Source organism: Gymnoscopelus microlampas (genome assembly GCF_963454915.1).
Source record: "Gymnoscopelus microlampas genome assembly, chromosome: 3".
In the NCBI taxonomy this organism is placed as follows: Eukaryota; Metazoa; Chordata; class Actinopteri; order Myctophiformes; family Myctophidae; genus Gymnoscopelus; species Gymnoscopelus microlampas.
Genome location: NC_139940.1, coordinates 40,217,046 through 40,238,597, shown reverse-complemented (window position 1 = coordinate 40,238,597; position 21,552 = coordinate 40,217,046). Strand labels below are relative to the sequence as shown.

Sequence of the window (21,552 nt, the reverse complement as noted above, 5' to 3'; positions counted from 1 at the left end):
CTGCTTCATATCTCTCTCTCAGCTAAGGTGTCCTTGGCCTGAAAAACGTTGAAGACCCCTGTCTTATGCCCATCTACAACTCCCTAAGCTGCTTTTAATTGATCTCATAACCACTTTGAACTGTTGGTAGGCAACCAACCCGTATAACAATCGCCTTGGGGAAGAAGCGCAGGGCCATTCAGCCCCTTAGTAAATACTACTACTACTAGGGATGAATGAGTAGACAGCGGAATTAAACTGCCGGCTGTTGCAAAGCCCCTTTGTGGGCCAGTCTACCAGTGACATAATCAAAGTCCTTGGTGTGATGACGAAAGTGCCAGTCGATCTGAATTGCGCACTGGGCTGGGCACTATACTCCACACCAGTGGTTTTCAACCCTTTTCAAGGTCCATTATTTATTCAGCATTTGAGCCACGTACCACCATTTGATGAGATTTAGCCTCTCAGACTCCAAACTTTGAATATTTTGTTGTCGTTGGATGAGAGTTTGTCCACAATTCCATGCTGTATTGATTAGGAGAGATGAAAGGCAAACGTTGATTAAAAAAAAAAAAAAAGTATTCTAATTGTGTAGACTTCTTGTAAATTAAGTAATGCAGATGTTTAACAATAATTTAACTGTAAAATGAAACCAAATGGTTCTCAAGAGTTAAAGATCTACCTAATAAGGGACCATTTGGTTACCAACTCTCCATCATTTAGCTGAGGACCACCTGGAACCCCCTCAAGGACCACTGGTGGTCCCCGGCCCACTGGTTGAGAACCACTGGAGTAGCCACAGTCGGGCAACTCGTCTAAATTCACATTTTTGGTGTGCTTGTAAAATGTAAGGCAATCACAGATGTAATCATATGCACTGCGTGCCAAGGGAACCTCCACACTCTGCAAGCCATCCACTGCCCATCTGCAAATAATCAGGCAATCACTGCGGGGTACTGGCACACATACGTTTTTCTGCTCCTCTATTTCTCTCAAAGGATTGTAAGATTTCAGATGGTAATACTAATATAATTTTGTTTGTAATATTTTTTTCCTTCTCCCTCAAACTGGTTAAGTTGAGGGTTTAGATTTGGGATAAACTGACAAAGTCATAGGTCCACAGTAATTTTATGTTTTCTCTGTATTATTCACACATTCTATATATTGTTTTTTTTTGTCTGCAATCCTTTCCCTGGTGGGTTTGGGTGTGCTGTGCTGGGTATTGGAGAGGCGGGGATGAGATCAAGAGGTCAACTTACATATTTGACCTTAAGAACAGCTTTAGACTGAGCATTACACATTGTTTAGCAGAAGGACTCTTTCTTAAACTGTGCATTTCACTTGTCAAGCTAATCCTGCAGAAACAATGTACAGTCTTGTGCCCTGATAACTAATGTTGGCCGAGGTGTGCGAGGGTGGAACACAACCTGGGGCCAAAAGTGGCATTTATAAAAGTGGTGGCTGTCGGCCAAGCGTTAGTTATTTTTTGTTTTTTTGGTTCCTTCCTTTATTTATCATGGTTTGTATTGAGAAAAGCATGTGTGAGAGATCACTGTTCAATACATTCTGAAATGCTTGAATATTTTTCTTGCCCTCAAGGTTCCTGTGACAGCTTTATATACAGTCTGTCTGGCACGCATACAGAGCTATCCAAATCATTCAGGAGTGTTGAGTCCCAGACATTCTGAACTAAATTTGAATTTGGCCACGTTCTGCTCCCCAGGCATACCTATTTTATGCATAGCAAAACACGCCCTGCATGATTTAACAAATGGCTTTACCTTATAGGTATAGGGTGGCTGAATAAACAAAGTTTTTGCCATTGATATATGCGGCTGGATTTCACGGTGAGGTGTAAGGGAAGTAGATTCCATTATAATGAGGGGATGTCAGGAGAGAAAAACTGCCATAGCAAATAACTAGATGCCACTAAGACCTATGAGGGAAGCCTAGATTGGGATCTTTGTGGTTTCTGGGCTGATCTTGTCTTGCAAGCTAACATGCTGCATGGCATGACCCGGCCCTCTGTTCTTCTGTGGTTAATGTATTTTTTTTAGTCTGCAAATAAAACAGATGAAAAAACATATTAAATTTACACCTCCTAACCCCCCGGCCCGCACAGTAAAAATGAGGAAATCATGCCAATGAGCCCTGCTATGATATCATTGGTAGACTCAAGGGTATTACTTTTCATTTTTATTCTCTGGCTAATGATGCCACCTGCTGACTACATAAAATCAGGCTGGAGTACCAACGTTGCCTGAAGGAACAGCGATACATTGTGAGTCCATGATGTCAAAGCGAGTAATGATTAGGTAATAGTACTCAACTTGGTGAACAATTACCATGCAATACTATTAACCCTTCACATTCTTTTGTCAAATGCATATTTAAGCTAAGCTGGCATGGAGTACATGCATTTTGTATGGGATATTATTCTGTTTTTAAGTTATTATTACAGTATGTCTATCTTTTCTGAATATGTTGACTGTCAGACAGATATTGATTGATCTTGATCGTTGATACAGTAGTTAACTGCATTAGAGTTAACTTGAGTGTGAAGACACTGGATACTGAGGAGGCATTTTTTCAGTTTGTTTCTAAATACAATGTGACACTAGTCTGATGTTACGGATGAAAGAACCATTTGGTTTTCATAATAAGAATAATAATAGATGATTGTCTGTTACAAGATTAACGTTCATATTAATATTAAACGAAATATGTTTGAGTGACAGTAAAGGAGTTGGAAACTTTTGCTTCATAGACTCTTGAGGTCTGTTACATGACTTTGTGATCTAGGATGTTTTTGCATTGTGATGGAGTGGCAAAAAATGCACGTGGCAAATTTGCTTTCATAGTCGAATATCTATAGTTTTGTGAGCCTAAATATTGCATTTTACAGAATCTCAGGACCACAGGGAGGGATTCAGCCCTCTCCTGCCTCTCTCTTTTTTCTCTATAAGCGATAGACATCAGGCCTTTACGGAATGTGCTGAAAGCTTTCACAAGGTCCCAGGTTTGTGGGTTTAAGTGTTAATGTTGGATTCTGTTACTCTGGCGCAATGTAATATGTTGATTAAGTGCCTGACAGGAAAAGAGAATGCTCCAATAAGCCTCCGTTAAACCACCCTTGCCACTCTGCCTTTGGAAAAAGTGAAAAAGCGCTGCAGATGGCATGTCTTTTAACAAGGCTTTTGCACATGATGCCACTCTAATCCGCAGGATAGGATAGGAGCTCTGTGTGTGTGTGTGTGTGTGTGTGTGTGTGTGTGTGTGTGTGTGTGTGTGTGTGTGTGTGTGTGTGTGTGTGTGTGCGTGTGCGTGCGTGCTCGTGTGTGTGCGTGACTGCGTGTGTCTCACGACCAAAGCAGTGTAACTTTTTTCTTTTATTCCACAGTGCTTTTCTGGCTGGTTCTAAGAAACCCTGTACAGTGTGCATCAGGTCGTCATGGTGCCAGCCGGGCCCATGTGATGATCGTTTTACGGAAATGCTGAAAAGCGATCTGAGGTCCGCGGTGTGGAATAGCAGTAGTCCTTGGAGCTTGTGCTACTAGTGGTGAAGGGGGCTTTTAGGGATGAGAGTGAGTGCCGGGCGGAGTGGGGGGGGGCATATTTAAGCAGATCAGCTGGAAGTGCCTGAATGTGAACAGCATCACCTGAGAGGGATTACCACTAGCCAAGGCCTGACCTGAGAACAGGCTACAGTGTCAATGAACAGAGCTCTTTCTTTCTCTCCCAGGCCCATCAGCCAAGCTTCTTTACATGCATGCGCAGGTCTCCGTCTTGTATGTGTGGGTATGTGTGAGAGACAGAGGCAATGAGCACAGGTAGATTAGATGCACAGGTACAGTAGGTGCTATTTTGCCTTGCCGTAACCACATGACCCCTTATGTCCCTATCCTTGGCATGTCATAATGAGAGAAAATAGGCGAACACATCGGATATTTTCGATAAAGAGATTTAGTGTAGAGGGAAAAAAGGGAGTGGACCAAGCAGACAACCTGGGGACCCTGATCAATGTTGTATATAGGGTTTAAGTGGTTGATTGATACACCAGTTTAGCTACTATAGTATACACACTCCCCATTACAAACTCCTGGACAAATTATAACTGCAAGCCATTTTGTTTGTCATTATCACAGTCATTACGGTACACAGGTCTTAACACCTCTGACTCCTCAGCATTAATTAACCGGTTTCAACCTGGCGTCCCTATTTTGGGCATTTTAGATCAGCTATTTTCACGTTAACTACAGTGCTTTAACCCCTTAAACACTATATACCTCATTGACCAAGCTCCCCCAGGGGCCTGTACTTCCCTCTTCACAAATCTCTTCACTCAACATAGCCGATCTGCTATTTTCGGCGAATGTTCACCTATTTTCATCAAATGTTCGACCTAATTTGACATGCCCATAAACAGAACAGGGTTCACGTGGTTAAGTGGTTAAGTTCTTGGTCCATTTTTACGCTCTCCAGAGCTAAATGAAAATGGAGGATTTCAGCAGTGTATGTCTGATGCTGTATTGGAAGATCACATAGGTCTGATCCAGCCTCTGAACTGTCTGAAAAGACTATAGTACCCTGTTTGACCTACTAACCCATGCATGTCAGTGCTGCCTGTAGCAGAGCTCCCTGCTCTAAGTCACAGCAGTATCAGATGAAGCCAGTGAAAGGCCCCTTCAGTGCACCGATGCCATGCAACACTGGCAAGAAAAACCCAGCAGAGGAACGAACATGCAGTGGCATGAACTCTCTATAGGGAGACAGGGAGAGGGAGATTCTTCAGGGTACCACGTGACAAACTGCGGGTTATCTCTGTCTCTATTTTTCATTGTCTTCATTGTCGCCACAACAACAGTCTGTTCACCCCTCTCTCCCTCACCCAATAAACTCAATTAAGTCTAATTCGTTTATATTTGCCCCAAAGATCCTTCATTCTAAGCCAAGACGCTGGATCTGTGAGTTGAGTGAAGAGGGGTTTACAGTGCGTATGTTCCTGTTTTCGGCTCTTATAAGGGGCGATGTTTAGCGTACGAGTCGAGACTGCGGAGGATCCATTTCACAAGAAGGCTAGTTTGGTAACACTCCTGCGCGTTTCCATTTATCACGTCACGGCGGAGGAACATTCGCTGTGTGTGGATTTGTTCCCTTTTTTTAATACACAAGGGGATCTACTCTTCCACCCTCAATCATTGTCATCAGAGGATCCCATATGCTGGCAACGCTAAATGCCAAACAGATGTTTTTCTTTCAGGCTACATTTTTTACCATACTGTAAAAGTTCATTTTCGGAAATGTGAAATAAAAAAGGACTTATTACACAAATCTCATAATACGCTCCATATTTCCCCATGGTGATTGGAAACTCCAGAGCAGCAGACAAAAGGTCCAGTGTCCCTTCCGAGAGGGAGGGAGGTTTGGTAAGCCTCACCTACGCTATTCTCTCAATAGCACACTTGCCGAGAGCAATTACACCTTAATATGTTTTCTTATAAAGCTACTAAATATGGCCAGCCAATTTGGTTCGATTCTCTCAAGTTTATTGGGCTGTAAAAAATCTAATATGGGAATCATTTCTAAGTGGTAAATGAAGACAAAAAAACAACATCAACAACACAAAAGAAGCATTAAAAAAGTCATAGAAGGGATTCACAGGTGGGAGAGCTGTCCAGGGCCAGAAATTCTGCCCCCCACAGTAGATCACTGTTTCCCAAACAGTGGGTCGGGACCCATTTGTGGGTCGCGGATCCATTTTCGTGTGTCATGAGTGAATATCCCTTTATATTTCGTTTCCTAAATTGTGTCAATTATAATTATTTTATTCATGAATTTTCATGAATGAAATAAAATAATCAAATAAATTCCCAGCATGAAGCGACGCGTTGTGAGCTTGTAGATCTGCTATTGTCACTATTTGGGTCCCGGGCAAACATCTGATTTTGGGTCTTGAGCTAAAAGGTTTGGGAACCACTGCCCTGGACTCACACCTCAGAAAGAGTCTAGAGAACTATGTTCCGCGCTAATACCAGATGATGGCATGATAACCATAGTCCATAGTATTTGTATTAATGTAATCAAATGCACCCTGACTCATTTGTTACAGTGTTGCTGCAGATGCAGGTTAGCCAGAACCATTTCGCCAGAAACAGCTGATCTACAAGCACGGCGAAGAGATTTGGTGTAGGAGGAAACAAGAGCAGGCCAAGTACAGAGGCAGCTCAGGTCCGTTTGACTATGTATAGAGGGTTTAAGTGGTTAGTAGACGGAGGGCAGTCAGGGAAGATGCTTTAGGGCTAGTGTTGTGTTACTGCAGAAGGCCACATATCTGCTCCTTGTTTTCCATGTCTGTGTGTGTTCGCCTGTGTGCGCAGAGCCTGGTACCTACTTTGGATCGATCTGCAAGGCCTGGTAATTTGAAACCAGGAGCCCCCTTGAGAAAATACACAAATCTGTGTAGAAGCAACAAACACACGCACTCACGCACGCACGCACGCACAGCGCACGCACACGCACGCACGCACGCACGCACGCACGCACGCACGCACGCACGCACACACACACACACACACACACACACACACACACACACACACACACACACACACACGCACACACGCGCACACGCACGCATGCACACACAGGTCCTCATTTGCCATTAAGGGGTATCTGCATCCGTGCCTGTTGGAATGGCTGCTGCCATAGCAACGGGGGTGCTGTGATCCAGAACATGAAGCTCTAACCCCCCCCCCACGCACCCCCCCAACCCCTTAACACTCGACAGATGGACATGCCTTCTTTTTTTCCCCCCTCTCCTCCGCTTTTATGGGACCTCTAATTATGCTTACACGCCACATCAAAATAAAGCTCAGCATGCAATGCCTTCGGTATGGAGAGGAAGTGAGCTGGTCAGATGCAATAAAGCGTCTCTCTGGGGAGTGCGTCTGTAATTTGGGGGTCCCACTGTGGACTTTGGGAGAGGTAAAGGTGATCCAACATACTCGCCCTGCTGCCCGTCCGACACCCCAGCTTCTTGATCTTGAGGAACGATGAGCCACACTGGGATAAATAAATAAAGAATAAAGCCAGGCGCACTAGGCGTAGGCGACGAGTACATTTGGAAACACTTGGAAAACCAGAGGAGCGCTTGATTGATCCTGTCTCTCTGTAGGCGACTTATCCGTGATGTGTTTGACGTGATAAATAAAGCACGCCCCACCTTAAGTAGTTCATATATCTTAAAACTTTTTTCTTCCTCACATGAGCCCTCTATGAGGCTGAGACTGCAGTCGGTGAGGCTTTGTTATGGTTTTGGCTGAGGCCTGGACTGGTAATTGGGCACACTTGGACTAAATAAGGACTGGCCTTTGGATTTAGCCTTGGACTAGAGCTTTGAGTGCTACAATGGCTAGGGCTTACGTGGGATTTAGAAGCTTTTTTTAGAGCGTGGAATCGTGTTGAGATTGGGGCCGTGCCTCTATCTCTTGGCTCTCGGGCCTTGTGGTGTGAGGAGGGGAAGGCCTCATGGCTGCCTGCGGAGTGCAGAAGCACCCAGTGTGTTTTTAATCAGGCCCGGGGCTGGTAGTCATTAGTGGGCCCCGATTCTGAGCTCATTGTCTCTCTGACTCCCTCTGCGGAGGGAGTGAGAGAGAGAGAGAGAGAGAGAGAGAGAGAGAGAGAGGGAGAGAGAGAGAGAGGGAGAGAGAGACAGAGGGGGGAAGAGAGTGAGAGAAAAAAAAACGAGAGGGAGAGATAGCGTGCGTGTCAGATGTAAAGAGGTCTTAGAGGGTCATCCCCTTTAGATTTATGTGGTCAGAGCAGAGGGGAGTGGAGAGGAAGAAAGCGATGGGAGAGGGAAAGATAGAGGGAGAGAGGATGCAGCATAAGGTTGGAAGAATGATTGAACGAGACATACAGTGCATCCGTCTTTTATCAGGATAAAGCAATAAGATGGAACATCAATCATGTAATTAATATCGCAACTGGAACAACCATCCTGGCTGCCCCGTCAGAACTGCATCCCTCCAGATCGGTAGACGTGGATGGGATTACCTTGACCTGGTTGTGCACAGCTGTCGCTGCATGGGGGGCGTCGTGTGATCAGCTATGGGTCCTTTTCTAACGGTCCACGATGCCTTCTCTGAAGACTGCAGTCATTAGGGTGCAGTCTGACAACATTCTTATTGAACTGAGTTACGCTCTCTCTCAGGGCCCTAGCCCTGCGTCAAGCCCCTGCGAATGGGCCCAGCCCTGTTCACTGTAATATAGTGCATGACTGGCTCAGTCGTGCGGTTGCGGCCTTTGTTGTTGTTTGTCTTGCTGTTGTCTATGTTGACTCAAGGCCATGCACATTTTATGCACTTGGTTCTGGTTGCATGCCAAAGAGAGCCCTAGACACACACAGAAACACACAGAAACAGAGATACACAGACACACAAGACACACAGACACACAGACACACGCACGCACGCACGCACGCACGCACGCACGCACGCACGCACACACACACACACACACACACACACACACACACACACACTGTACATAAAAAGAGAGAGCTCCTCTGTCCTCGTTTGGGATCTGTTAAGTATAATTTGTCGGGGGAATTTGCAAGCTGTATTATGATTTTAACATAACACATTTTTAGGTTCTGCCTCGTCACAGACGACCTCAATTGTGGTGAGTTTTTTGCATTCCCTGCCCCATTAGGGTTTCTTGCTAACCTTGTTTTAAGGACCAAACAATGAAACAAGACTGCGGTAGAGATGAATGGTAAAGAAAAAGTAAAAACTCGTGGAAGAAAATAGCCCATTAACATTTCTCACATTCCTTCCCTTTTTTCCCTACGGTTATGCACTTGTATTACATCTTGGCTGGCTTCTCCTTAACTGGATATTATTTTATTTGAACCCGGGCCAGGTTTCAGGAGCACCGGCCTTAGCTGTGTAAACAACTGTCACCAGCAGGAGTCATAACTAATAGGTCTCTGCAGGCAGGGGTCACATGTAGTTTACATGTTTACCAGCTAATGGCTTCAGAGATGGTACTGCCTTGGTGCCGTAATGGACAGTAGCCAAATTTCATCTGCGGCTGGTTATCATCATCAATGGACAAAAGCACACATGCACGCACAGTCGCACACGTAGGTATACGTGAACAATAATATCGTCACTGTTTGGTAGAAACATTGTATTTCCGTTCCATTTTTTTCATAAATGGATGCCCTATTTTATACTTCGCCATACAACGAAAATAGTCCATCTACAAGCTCACAGCACGGTGATGCGATGACTTATAATGAAATGCGATCTTCACATATAGAATGAAATGCCCAAAATGAGGATGCCAGATTGAAAGTGGTTGTTATGTGCCTGTCTTTGGGTTTTATGAATATTGAAACAATGAAAAGTATTAACAGGAGCTTGCGACTAAATAATAACTACACTGGATCTTTTGGATTTCTTTAAGAGTGACGATTTTGGACATACAAGGTTTCTGCCCGACAGTGATAATATCCTTAAAAACAACGGTTAAGATTGGTTGTCTCACAGTGGAATGCATCAGCTTTTAGAGAACACATGGATGATCATTTGTAAAATTACAGCAGGTCCTTTGGGAATGTCTGACTGTTCAATGAAAACGTCTCCCCTGGATGAATTGTTATCACACAACTCTTTAACAGATACAGTACCTTGGGGCTTTGCTTTAATCCGTTAAGACCGGGAACGCATTTGCACAAATTATCGTGAAAATTTGTGCAAATCTTTGAATATATATATATTTTTAAAGCAAGCATTTGAATCTGAAATATTTGCTTCCCCATCACATCCCCCATGAGATGGGGGTCCGCAGCCAAATACATATAATTTTGGGGGTCCTTGACATGGAAAAGTTTGAGCACCACTGATGTAGCAACATACTGTTAGGATTTAGAAAACATTTTTAGATATGTATTTGGCTGCAGACCCCCATCTCAAAATATTTTGTTCCAGGGACCCCCCCAGAAGCAAAGATTTGAGTAAAAAATGTTCGCTTTAAATATATATATATATATTCAAAGATTTGCTAAATATTATATATCTTTTTTATTAATAGCAGATCTACAAGCTTGTATATCTGCTATTTTTGAATAGCCAAAGAAATCTAAAATGACACAGATGCTTTTGCCGGTCTTAATGGCTTAACAGCAGCCGTTACATAAAAACCCAATTTGTTGCTCGTTTATCACAGTGAATGCCGCGGCATGTAGTCACCTGCGAGGCAGAGGTTAATGCATCCTACTTTGAGACTCTGTTGTGTCCTTGTAATCGTACACTTAGGCATTTCATGCCACCCAAGGCTTTGGATGTAAGCCTGCAGTCCTAATTCAAAAATTCCCTGTATCACAATATCCAACGCCCTCATTTCCAGTTCTCTCATGTACCTGAAGCTCACTTCATGTGACTCCTGCCTAAAATAGTACAGTTAACATTTCCATATCCAGAAGCATTCGCAGTAAGTGCACACACCGGACCATTAATCGAGTCAGGTTAACTGTACACACACACACACAGTCATCATTATGTTTTACTTTTGTTATGCTCTGTTCTTTTCTCAGTTTCTTTGGCCGACAAAATACTTTAGTCCTATGAAAACATTGATCCTGTGCCACCACATGGTTATATAAAAAAAAGAGATAAGACTACTATGGTTTTGTCCCTAATGACTCCTTCGAATGCTCATTGAGGATGTGGTGTGTCTGTGTATAGTTTCAATGTACACATAGGCGGCGGGTGAGCCTAACAATTGGGAAGGCTGGGGGGTTGGCCGTGGCGCCAAAGTTTTTTTCGTTTTTGGGCGGATTTTGTTCGTTTCTTTTTGATTTTTGGTTACTTTATTTCGGTTTTAGGGTTAGGGTTAGGGTTAGGTTAGGGTTATATTATTTAATTCTTATTTTTGCCTGATTTTACTGATTTATTATCAAAAAAATAACTAAATAATGCTGCACACATATCTTACATATATTTTGCACAATTCCCAGAATTTCCCAGGATAACATTTGGGAAGGCTTAGCCTACCCTAGCCTTCATTACCCGCCGCCAATGAATGTACAGATTATTTACTTTTTTGGATATTCTACTGTTAGACTGATTATAGGTTCTTGGTTTACTTATGATCCTAGATTACTATTTCTATGCATTTGATGTATTACCTTGTGTTGTCCTAGCTTACAATAAATCGCTCTGGACTAAGAGCGTCTGCTAAATGCCTGAATTGTAAATTGTACTGTATGCATGATGTCTGCACTTTTTAACATGGAAGTTAGAATCACATTACAGCTCTCAGAACTGTGATGTTTTATAATATTTAACAAGCTGGATTATTTATTTTCCATGTAATACCCAGGTCTAATACATAGTCTACACCAGGGGTCTTCAACATTTTTCAGACCAAGGACCCCTTAGCAGAGAGAGAGAGAGAGATGAAGCAGGGAGCCCCACTACATATTGTATAAAATTGTGTTGCAGAGCAAACTTTTTCATAGATTTCATAGAGACAGTAGCTTCATAGATTTGTTTGACATACATTATCTTTTATATGAATATGTTGGATTCACGTTAATGTGTATTTTCAGTGTGTATAATGTGTATTTTCAGTGTGTATAATGTGTATTTACAGTTAACCTTTTAAACCTTCAATATTTAGTCAACTTGACTGTTGGCTCTGTATTTGGTCTACTCTTTTCCCCCTCTCTCCGAAAATAGCAGATCTGCTTGTAGACCTGCGCTGCGAGGCGTTGTAAGCTTGTAGATCTGCTATTATCACAATTTTGGAACAGAGTCAAACTAAATTGAATGCCTCAACTCCTACAATTCCAAGTGCTTGTCAGGGTGGGGGGTCCCCAGTTCAAATGTGATTATTTTGGGGGGTCACGGCCTGAAAAGGTTGAGAACCACTGGGTTAGACTGTGTGTGTGTTTGGACCTCTGCTTTTACAAGTCAGGCGTTCAGGAACTAAAGATTATTCATTGTGTCCTCAATTGTGCCTAAAACGATTCCCGCACTAATCCTTCATCTTGTGTGTAATTGGATCAGAATCAGCCAATCGGCCGCTTGTTCTGACTGAGTGGTGTGATTGACATTGGGCTCTGCCTGACCGAGATGTGTGGCTGCAGAACATCGACGCCAAATGATCCGTCATACACTCGCTCCATGTATTTAATGCTTTAATCGCCCCAATCGTCTTTAATCGCCCCAATCGCCCCAATCGTCTGCTAATGGCCTGGCCCATTATTCACATAAGAAACAGGTTCCAGTTAAAGCGGGGGGAAGTAAAGGAGTGTTGTGCATGGGTTTCCCGTGAAGCATCTAGTGTAGATCTTGGACTCGGCCCAGGGAGGGGTGTGTGTGTGTGTGTGTGTGTGTGTGTGTGTGTGTGTGGGGGGGGGGGGGTACATTCTTTTGATGTTTGGTTTTCATGGGCAGGCACCATGTGTGAAAAAAGGGAGACCGTGTCTCATCTCTCCCCCCGCGGAGCAATCCACTTTTGACCCTGGCGATCACCTCAGATCTCCCCGTGGGCCTCCGGGGCCGAGCAGGGGTGTGAGGTTGTATCTTGTTAAAGGGTCAATGAGGTAGAACTGCGTGGCGCGGTTCATGTTCGCCCCGCTCCCCATGGCAGGAGGGAGGGAGTGAGAGAGAGAGAGAGAGGGGGCTGCAGCCGGGATGGGGGGGTGTCGCACTCATCTCGACTCTCGTCAAGCCCCGGCGTGGGAGTATTTGTTTGGATGTGACTTCGTTTGTATTGCGCGATGCATCAAACGCGACTCCCATCTGGATTCTAGAGGCTTTTGCACAGCAAAATACAGAGTGTTAATTTAACTTTGAGTGTCCAATTTTACACCTCTAAGAGTTAAATTAAGCGTAAGATCTTTCTGACAGTCGGCAACGCCACATCCATCATCTCCTTGTGTTTTTTAGGTGTGTGAGCTGAAGGCTGGAATGGGTTTAGTTGAGGTGACAGGGGGGATGGGGGACGGGGGTGGAGGGAGCCATGCTACATGGGGTGCAAATATTCCAAGCACGCCTGCACGCCTTGTCCACTGATCCTCACTGGTGACGTCCTTTGCCCCGCCTCTGCTGAAAGAACCTATGGCCAAGCCCCGCTCAACAGCCTCTGTACGTACATGCGTGCGTGCGTGTGTGTGTGTGTGTGTGTGTGAGTGTGTATGTGTGAGTCAATTACTAGACTTCCAGCACATTGAGCTACAGGTGTGAAAATTAGGTGTGAGATTTATGTGTGATAAATTACGAACAGGTGTGCTAATTTGAGCCACCCCACCTTTTCCCCGGCTCACCTCTCCCTAACTCTTTTCCGACGGAAAGACACATTTCTCGCGCAGCGTGGGAGAGGAATTCAGGGGATGTATATCAAGCGATGTACTGTAACATTGGCCGTGCACACTCCTGTTTTTCTTTATCCATAACGGCGGCCAGGTCTCTTTCATTATGATTTGGAATGTTGTATGAAAATATAAATTGTATTTTGTTTTTTTTTGTGTCATTGTTCAAATTATTTACTACAATGGAATATTTTAAGTTCTTTCTTATACAGTACATTGTTCATCACACAGATTGCATTGATGAACTACAGCTTGCCAAGAATGTAGCTGCATGCTGTCAGCCTGGTGTTTTGATTTGCCGTTAGATTTAAGGAGATGTATAACGGAGCCATTGTGATATCAAAGCACAATGTTCTGTACTATTATGGAACATAATATGGAACGTGTGTCTACCAGAGGAATGATACGTGGAAAATGAGTTTGAACAATAACAGCAACATTTTCCTTAAAAAAAAAAGGAATTGGGGTGGGGTGGAGGAGGTGGTGGAGGTGGTGGTGGGAAGGGGGTGTAGAGGGGGCTGGGCAGAAACATAAACCACATGTTTGTCTTTCTAAAGCTTGCCCGGAGAGTGATAAAGTCCATCCTTATGAGTCATAGATTAACTCCCACGGTGATTCCATTCCCGAGTGCCATAAACTCCATAACACCTGCACCGACTGACTAGAGCGCATAAACTGGACATTATCATGAAGAGGATTGGAGGCAGATGTTGGCTGAGGATCTGTGCCACTCGGTAATGGCTGGTGGAGCATCTTTCTTATGGATTGTAACGAAGCACATTGGGTTACAGTGTTGTACGTGTTGAACAGAACACAATATGGCAGTGAACACTTTGACCACGGGGGCCCAATCTACAGTGCAAAATCCTCAATGTTAATTTGACTCTCTCTCTCTGAGTTACAGACCCGTTCTGTTTGGTTCTGAATTATCAGTTATTTAGCTGGGCTCCCCTGGAACCCTCTCAAGGACTCCTTGAGGCCCCAAGACACCATGTTGTGAAACAGTGCAGTATGGCATAACTACATTTTTTGATTAAACATCAATTTAAACCAATTAGTAAAGAAAACTATCAAACCGGTCTTGCATGTTTAAATTTTTTTGCGCAATATTGAACTAATTTAAGCTGTCATTATGAACACTAAGACCTTTGTTTTGGAATCTGGGCTACACTGTAAAACGTTTTACAGGAACGCAACCCGTGGAGCAGAGGTCAGCCCATGGCTTGACCACTGCATTAGGGTCATCCTGGCAGTTGTTATTTCTCACATTGGACATTTTTTTGGTCTGTATGAGGACACAGAGATTTTAGCCCCTATTACAGGTCTATTACGATCAAGGTCATTCTCATTTTGAATGGCCATCAACTTGATGGAACGTGGGAAACGACCGAAGCGCACAAACGTGCACATAGGTCAGGCACCTTTCTCATTTTTTCAAAAAGAGGCTTTCTCAAGGTCTCTCTCACATCAGGGAATCCACATGTGGGATTTGACCTGGTACACGGGACTTAAGTCAAAATCCATCATAAAGATATTAATAAGGAAGAAGTGAACCAACCTGAGTTGTTCATTCTTGGATGGAGTGCTGTGGTGAGAACCATAAAGAACCCCGTACTGAGAGGCAGGGCTGGACAGATGGGCTAAATGTACTGAGAGTGTTTCCAGATTGACTTGAAATAGACGTCTCTGTCAGTAAAGATGGAGACGAGATGTCACGCAGACAATGACTATAAAGATCATTATCAGTGCAGTCGGGTCATGTTTTTGTCATTCATGCCATTGTTTCAGTGAAGGGCTGGTCATGTGTTGGTATTTATCTTAATATTGTGCTATCAATTATCTTGTAAGAGTTAGGCTTTGAATCATTCTGAAACAAACCTGATGGGTTCTTTTATGGGATAAAAGACCGGGCAGCATCTTTATCTAGAATAGGCCTATCTGATCATGGACCCTCTTAACTTCTTGTATTCAATATTTTGACCTGCATGTGACTCAGTCTGTTGAATGGCAGCCAGGTCATTAACTTGAGGGGATTTTCTTTTTCTTTTTTCTTTTCATTCAGCTGAACACCTTTTTCATGTGGCCCTCATTTTGCTGGCACCTTGTTTTAATGAACCAAGCCATTTCCGAAACTGGGCCTGTTTTACCCATTGGCTGCAATACAGACCTCTCCACCCTTATACGTGATGCAGTAACCACTTTCAACCTGGCGTACCTATTGTGGGCATGTCATTATAGGCAAAAATGTTCAATAAAATTTGAATGATTTTTTTCTAATATATATATATATATATATATATATATATATATATATATATATATATATATATATATATATATATATATATATATATATATATATATATATATTATTATTTTTTAAACAGCAGATCTACAAGCTCACAGTGTGTCATATAGACACGGCTATATTATTTTTTGTAGCTATTTTCACCTTGCCCGCTGGGTCTGTGTCACAGGGACACTTTGACTATAGCTGAGTTAACGCCATGTGACTCAATGCCCGGTTCTGTCCACGGTCAGCCTGATCCCTGCGGTCGGGACACATTTTACACACTCAGGACAATAGCAACACAAGTGACATTCTTCAAAGGTTCTTGGCAAGTGGTGACACCGTCCTCGTTATCCACGGTGCTTCTCAGTCTCCCCCACTGGACTATACACAGTAAAATCCTCAGGGCCCTATTTTTACGGCGCAACTTAGCACCCGGCGCGGGTGTGACCCAGTGCTATTTTGCTATCTTCCGACAAGAGCATCACCGGCGCTAGACGCTAGACGTTATACAGCCCTGGATTATTCATAGGTGTGGTTTGGGTGTTACATTAATCAAACCAATCACAAGGCGCAGCAGTGCTATCTTTTGTGTGTTTAAGTGTCTCTATCAAAATATTACAGAATGCTTTCCTAGCATCTTTGTGCCTCAAGTGAAAGCACGCGAGCGGGAGCACTCGGACCAGCATTAATGATGTGATATACTGTAATGATGTCAGGTAACGCGGGTGAAACAAAAGTCCACTACTCACCGAAACATCTCATTGAAAGGAGAGATGCCTAAGCCTAATCATGTCTCATGTCCAACAGACATCTGTGATATCTTAACATATCAACTAATATTCACATTCTCAGTTGGCTATTATATATTAAAGTATCCCAATGTGTTTGTTGCATTTCTTCCCTTTTCTCTTTCCTCACAGTGACAACCTGACAGAGCTCTCCAAACGCGCACCGAGTTGAGAGACATTCGTATGTTTCACTTAGTTGCACGCTACTACACAAAAATATATGACCTCCAAAATTGCTTGGAGATCAGATATTTTTGGTGCGCACCGCATCTACTGTAAAAGAGGCGATCTGTTTGTTTCCATAATCGGTTGTCTAACAGGCAGTGGCAACCTTTTATTTCAGGGTTAAAGGCATTGACGGCGAGTCAGAGATAAACAAACACCGCGCCTCCAGCAGTTTGTTTCCCCGACCACCAGGGGGTGACGCAGGAGGGACTTCCATAGAGCTAAGGGGACTTCTGAAGGGGCCATGCCGAAAATAGGTTGCTTTATTCGGATATAATTCGCGGAACTGCCCGCCCCTGCTGGTTCTCTGAATTTTTATTTTTAAATAGGCTCTTTCATGATAAATTGACCACATATATGAAGTTAAACAACTAAATTCTATCCAAACGCTATCTTAAAAGTAAATTCTGTGCCTCAAAAACGAAGTTTGAGAGCGTTTTAAAACCGAAAGTAAAAAGTTCACACAGACACGGACGCGCACGAACGCGCACATGCGTGCGTTAATTTACGACCCGGACAAACATAAACAGTAGGTGTAATGGAACATGTTCCTTATTGTTTTCATTACTGCCTCTAGGGGGCATAGTTTTTCCTTATTGTTTTCATTACTGCCTCTAGGGGGCATAGTTCTTCCTTTTTCCTTTAAGTTTAGTACCTCCCTGTCTTCAGGGGGCGCTGTTTGTGTTGTGGAGCTGCAGTATACTTGTGCTGAATAATGTGACCAGACTTCCTTTTCCCCTTGTAAACAACAAGAGAGATTGTTTGTGAGTGTTGTCAGTAATCTTTAGCCATCAGTTGTTTCTACCCCTTTGAGTGGCAAAATAAGTAAGTAGGCATATCATCCATTATTGTGACTACTTATTTTAGGAAGAATTGTGACTTATGTTAAACTTTTATGTGTTCTTTATTGCCATGAATGGCACTGCAGTGTACTGGTGAAATTGAGCTTCTTAACTGCAAATGCTTACCTGTTTGTGTTACCTGTAACAAGCTGTTTGTATTTTATGTTAATTTGTGCTTTTCTGTATTTTGTGTTTCAGTTTTACACTTTTTTGTAATAAACCAGTCCATATTCAACAACTGCTTGTTCCTTGGAGGAAATATTACAAAGGAGAGTTTAACTGGCTATGAAAGCCCAATAAGGACATTGGGTGTAACAGTACAGTAGGGAAAATACGGATTTCAGAAAGAGGACTGTGTTTCAATGCAGGAAAACACCCCAGTGGCTGATAGAGGGGCAAAAATGCAATATATATATATATATATATATATATATATATATATATATATATATATATATATATATATATATATATATATTTATTTAGGCTTAATGTTGCCTAGAATCCCTTTAAGGATTAAGTGCTTGAAATGCCACCTCAATTGTGAGTGAAACATAACATGAGTGTTGTGTTCAGTTTGGATGGATTCAAACGAGTTGAGCAGTTGCTTTTGCTTTTTACTTCATCATGCATGCCAGGAACCCTCTGTGCGCACTGGGAGTGCATTTGACACTTCCATTTCAAGCTATATCAGTTAATTGAGTTGTAATCAAATCATAACTGATAATAGCTATACTTTGCTGATAACAGAGAACTTTTAATTATAGCAGTCGGTTGAGAATTTCATGCGGTATAGATGGAGTAATGAAACTGAATGGTGTGAGGAGCAAACACCAGAACCACAACTTACATTTTAAATCATTGTCTTTGATTAGCCTAACTGGTGATACAAACACGATTGATTCAGCATGCATTGATTCAGCACTTTATTGAAAATGAATTAAAAACGATAAAAACACAATAAAGTCTGAAGACTTGTTTCCATTGTGGTTCACAATGGAATTGCAGTCACACATCTTACAGGCATATTTGAATCACAATCGCTTAGTTCAGAAGTACCAGTGTCCAAGTGTATGTGTTGTGAAGTCGCCTGCCGAGGTGCGCTCTTGTGTACAACTAAACCCTTGCACTTTGCGTATAAGAAGAGCTCCAAAGGTCGTCTTAAGTGCAAGTGCAAAGTCTGTGGGGAAGGCTTAGCACTCTGATCGCAGGACACCATGCCTCATTTTAAGACCAACCACACCTCCACTCGCTAAGTTGCCGCATAGTGCTGTGGTATCTAGACAATCTTAAGCACAAAGCAGTTGCGTGTGGGGAAGATATCATAAAAGCCGGCGCAAGCCAACTTAATAAGTAATAGAGGATAGCAATGGTCACGGTTAATTTAACTCTGTGAGTGTTCCAATGAAACTGAGTGAACTCGCAAGGGCACATTTTTACACTCACAGAATTAGAAATAGATAAATTGTCTTGTTTTGAGTGAAACCAGATTTCACTGTTATTGCCCTATATGGAAGTGGTCACGTATCCACAAGATCTGAGACGCGAAACAACAAAACGTTTCATGTAGTGTAGTGTACACAATTCTGATGGAAAGGCAACGTTTTTATTCAGTAATTGTATTTGTTTCATCAAGACGAGTCGTAGTGTAAACAGTAGCTGGATACAGCTAGTGGACATAGTGGTCTAGTGTAAAGCCTACATGAGCTAATAAGTCTGAAATCAAATGTGTTCATTCAGACTCTGGCTGCAAAATCATTATAAGCAGCAGGACTGTCCTAAATTATAAACATGTGCTTATAGTGTGATCAGTTAAAGTAAACTGGAAAAAAATGTAGATCCTAAAACTTGACTATTTCCAGCTGGAAAGGAGTCGGACGCAAGGCCAACATATTTTCTGCTAAATTGGAGCAGAAACGTGCCTTCATGTGCTCATTGCTGCTGTGCCCCCATCCATACCCGCCCGTTTCTTTTCTTTTTTTCTCATAGAAATGTTTTGAGCGAAGTGTGTCTTCCAGATCTGCGACAAATTAAGTCATACTGGGCTTAGAATGCGGGTGGTTTGATGTTGCTTTTCCATGTACCAACTTTAACAAGCTAGAACAGTGTCGAACCGTTCCAGGGGGCTGGTGAACATTGTGTGGACGGCCTGGGACGTTTACAGCGTGGACTTGGCTCCTCAGCCGGTTACGGCTACGGCGCATAAGCCTGGAGGGTTCCGTGGTTTGAACAGAGATCCAAGGAGCGGTTGGGTCTCAGTTCGATTTGAGGCCAGACTGCTGGTGGTACTGTAGCTGCTATGCTGTGGCACATGTCTCTGCCTCAGTGCTCCTTCACGATACTTCACGCCATCGCTCTCTCTCTCTCACCTGTGGGTGGGTACTACTGTATACAGTAGGCACTAGGGGTGCAAATGTTAATCGAACTAATCGATTTAATATAAAAATATCGATGATCGATAGTTTAATAAATATAATTGATTAATAATCTATCCCTATTTTGAGAGTCATAATAATAGCCAAACTTTTCCAAAAATAAAAATGAGTGAAAATAGCCGATCTACAAGCTCACATCTTTGCACGACAATGCAATTAAGTATATTTAAGTATATATATTTTGAAAGGCACTTCTCGATTATACGATTAATCGAAAATGCAATCGATAGAATAATCGCTAAGAAAATAATCGATAGTTGGTGTCGGGTAGCACACCTGATTGGCTCATAAGCACAATATCTCCCCTGGACAAGCAGATATTGGCCCTTGGCCTGAGTGGTAGAAATGTTTTCTCTCACGTGGGAGACCTGAGTTCGGATCCCAGATAGTACATAAAAGTTACAGATTGCGTTTTTTTTCTTTTTTTTAAATGTTAAACAATAAACAGTATAGCCAATGGCTAGCTGCCATCATAGTAGTAGTCAGTGTTATTCAATTTACATCTCAGGGGACCTTGGACAAATGCAGAGAAATGAGACATAACTATGTTAGTCTAGATTAACTAATAAAAGCTCTTGTAGTCGATCTTGTGTTACTTGTTTTGTAGATTTGTAGTCTCACCGTGAGCCTGTTTGTCTATAGTATACGCCTTCACGTCCACTCCACCTGCATAACCTTGACCTTGGACCTTGATTCTTGATTATTAACCACCTCATCCCATGATATAATCGTTTCCCATTCAATGTGATGATATAGGGATTAAACAGTCATCCGAACATCCTATAAGACACAAGATCCAAAGATGAAGACTATTCCAATATACTTAGTTGACCGGGTGCCCCAGGGCTCTTTACTTTGTCCGCTCCCTTTTCCCCTCAACTCCAAATCTCTGTGGCGAAAATAGCCGATCTACAAGCTCACAAGTGACGTGTTGTGAGTGACCTTGTAGATCTGCTATTTTCACCAAATGTTCCCCCCTGAATAGTAACGCTACAGTTCATGAGGTTAAAGCCAGACATAATGGGATGGGTGACTTATGCGCTGTGTTTCTAGCAGGGAACAATCATCAACCATTGTTCATAGAACAGTGGTGGTAGTCTAATGGTTTGATTATCAACTGGTGACTGATCATAAACTGCAATTCAATATATTAGTCAATGTGGAACCAGAACTTAAAATACATTTAAAAATCACCAGTGCTAAAAAATGATAGAGGAAACACTGTGTTTAATCCGTAACTCCCCCAGGCCATTACTCTGCATAAAGATTTGTTTCGAGTCTGAGAATGTGCTCTTGTTCTAACTGTTAAGTAAGGTTTGAAAAAACAAAAGAACAAAAATTATGTGTAATTTGCCTTTTTATGGTTTCAAGTTGCAGAAAGTAGTAATGAGTAATGTGGATGATTTCATGGGGAGTGGTGGCTGCGTGAGAGGCAGGAGGCTGCTTGGCCAGGGGTTGCAACCTCTGTTTGTGGGGGCTTTTTGGCAACAGTGGCTGACGCCTGTCACGCTTCCTTTGGAATTGTAAAAAAAAACTACCTGAGACAGAGAACGGTTCTGCTGGATCTCACTGTGGCTCTAATTGGCCTTGAGCTGCGTTCAAAACA

At 42.7% G+C, this 21,552-nt stretch overlaps 1 protein-coding gene across 2 annotated transcripts in view; it reads left to right on the top strand.

Annotated features, from left to right (window-relative positions):
- rspo2 (R-spondin 2) overlaps positions 1–21,552 on the top strand; it is a 66,584-nt gene that overhangs the window by 3,055 nt on the left and 41,977 nt on the right. The gene's annotated exons all lie outside the window — the stretch shown is intronic.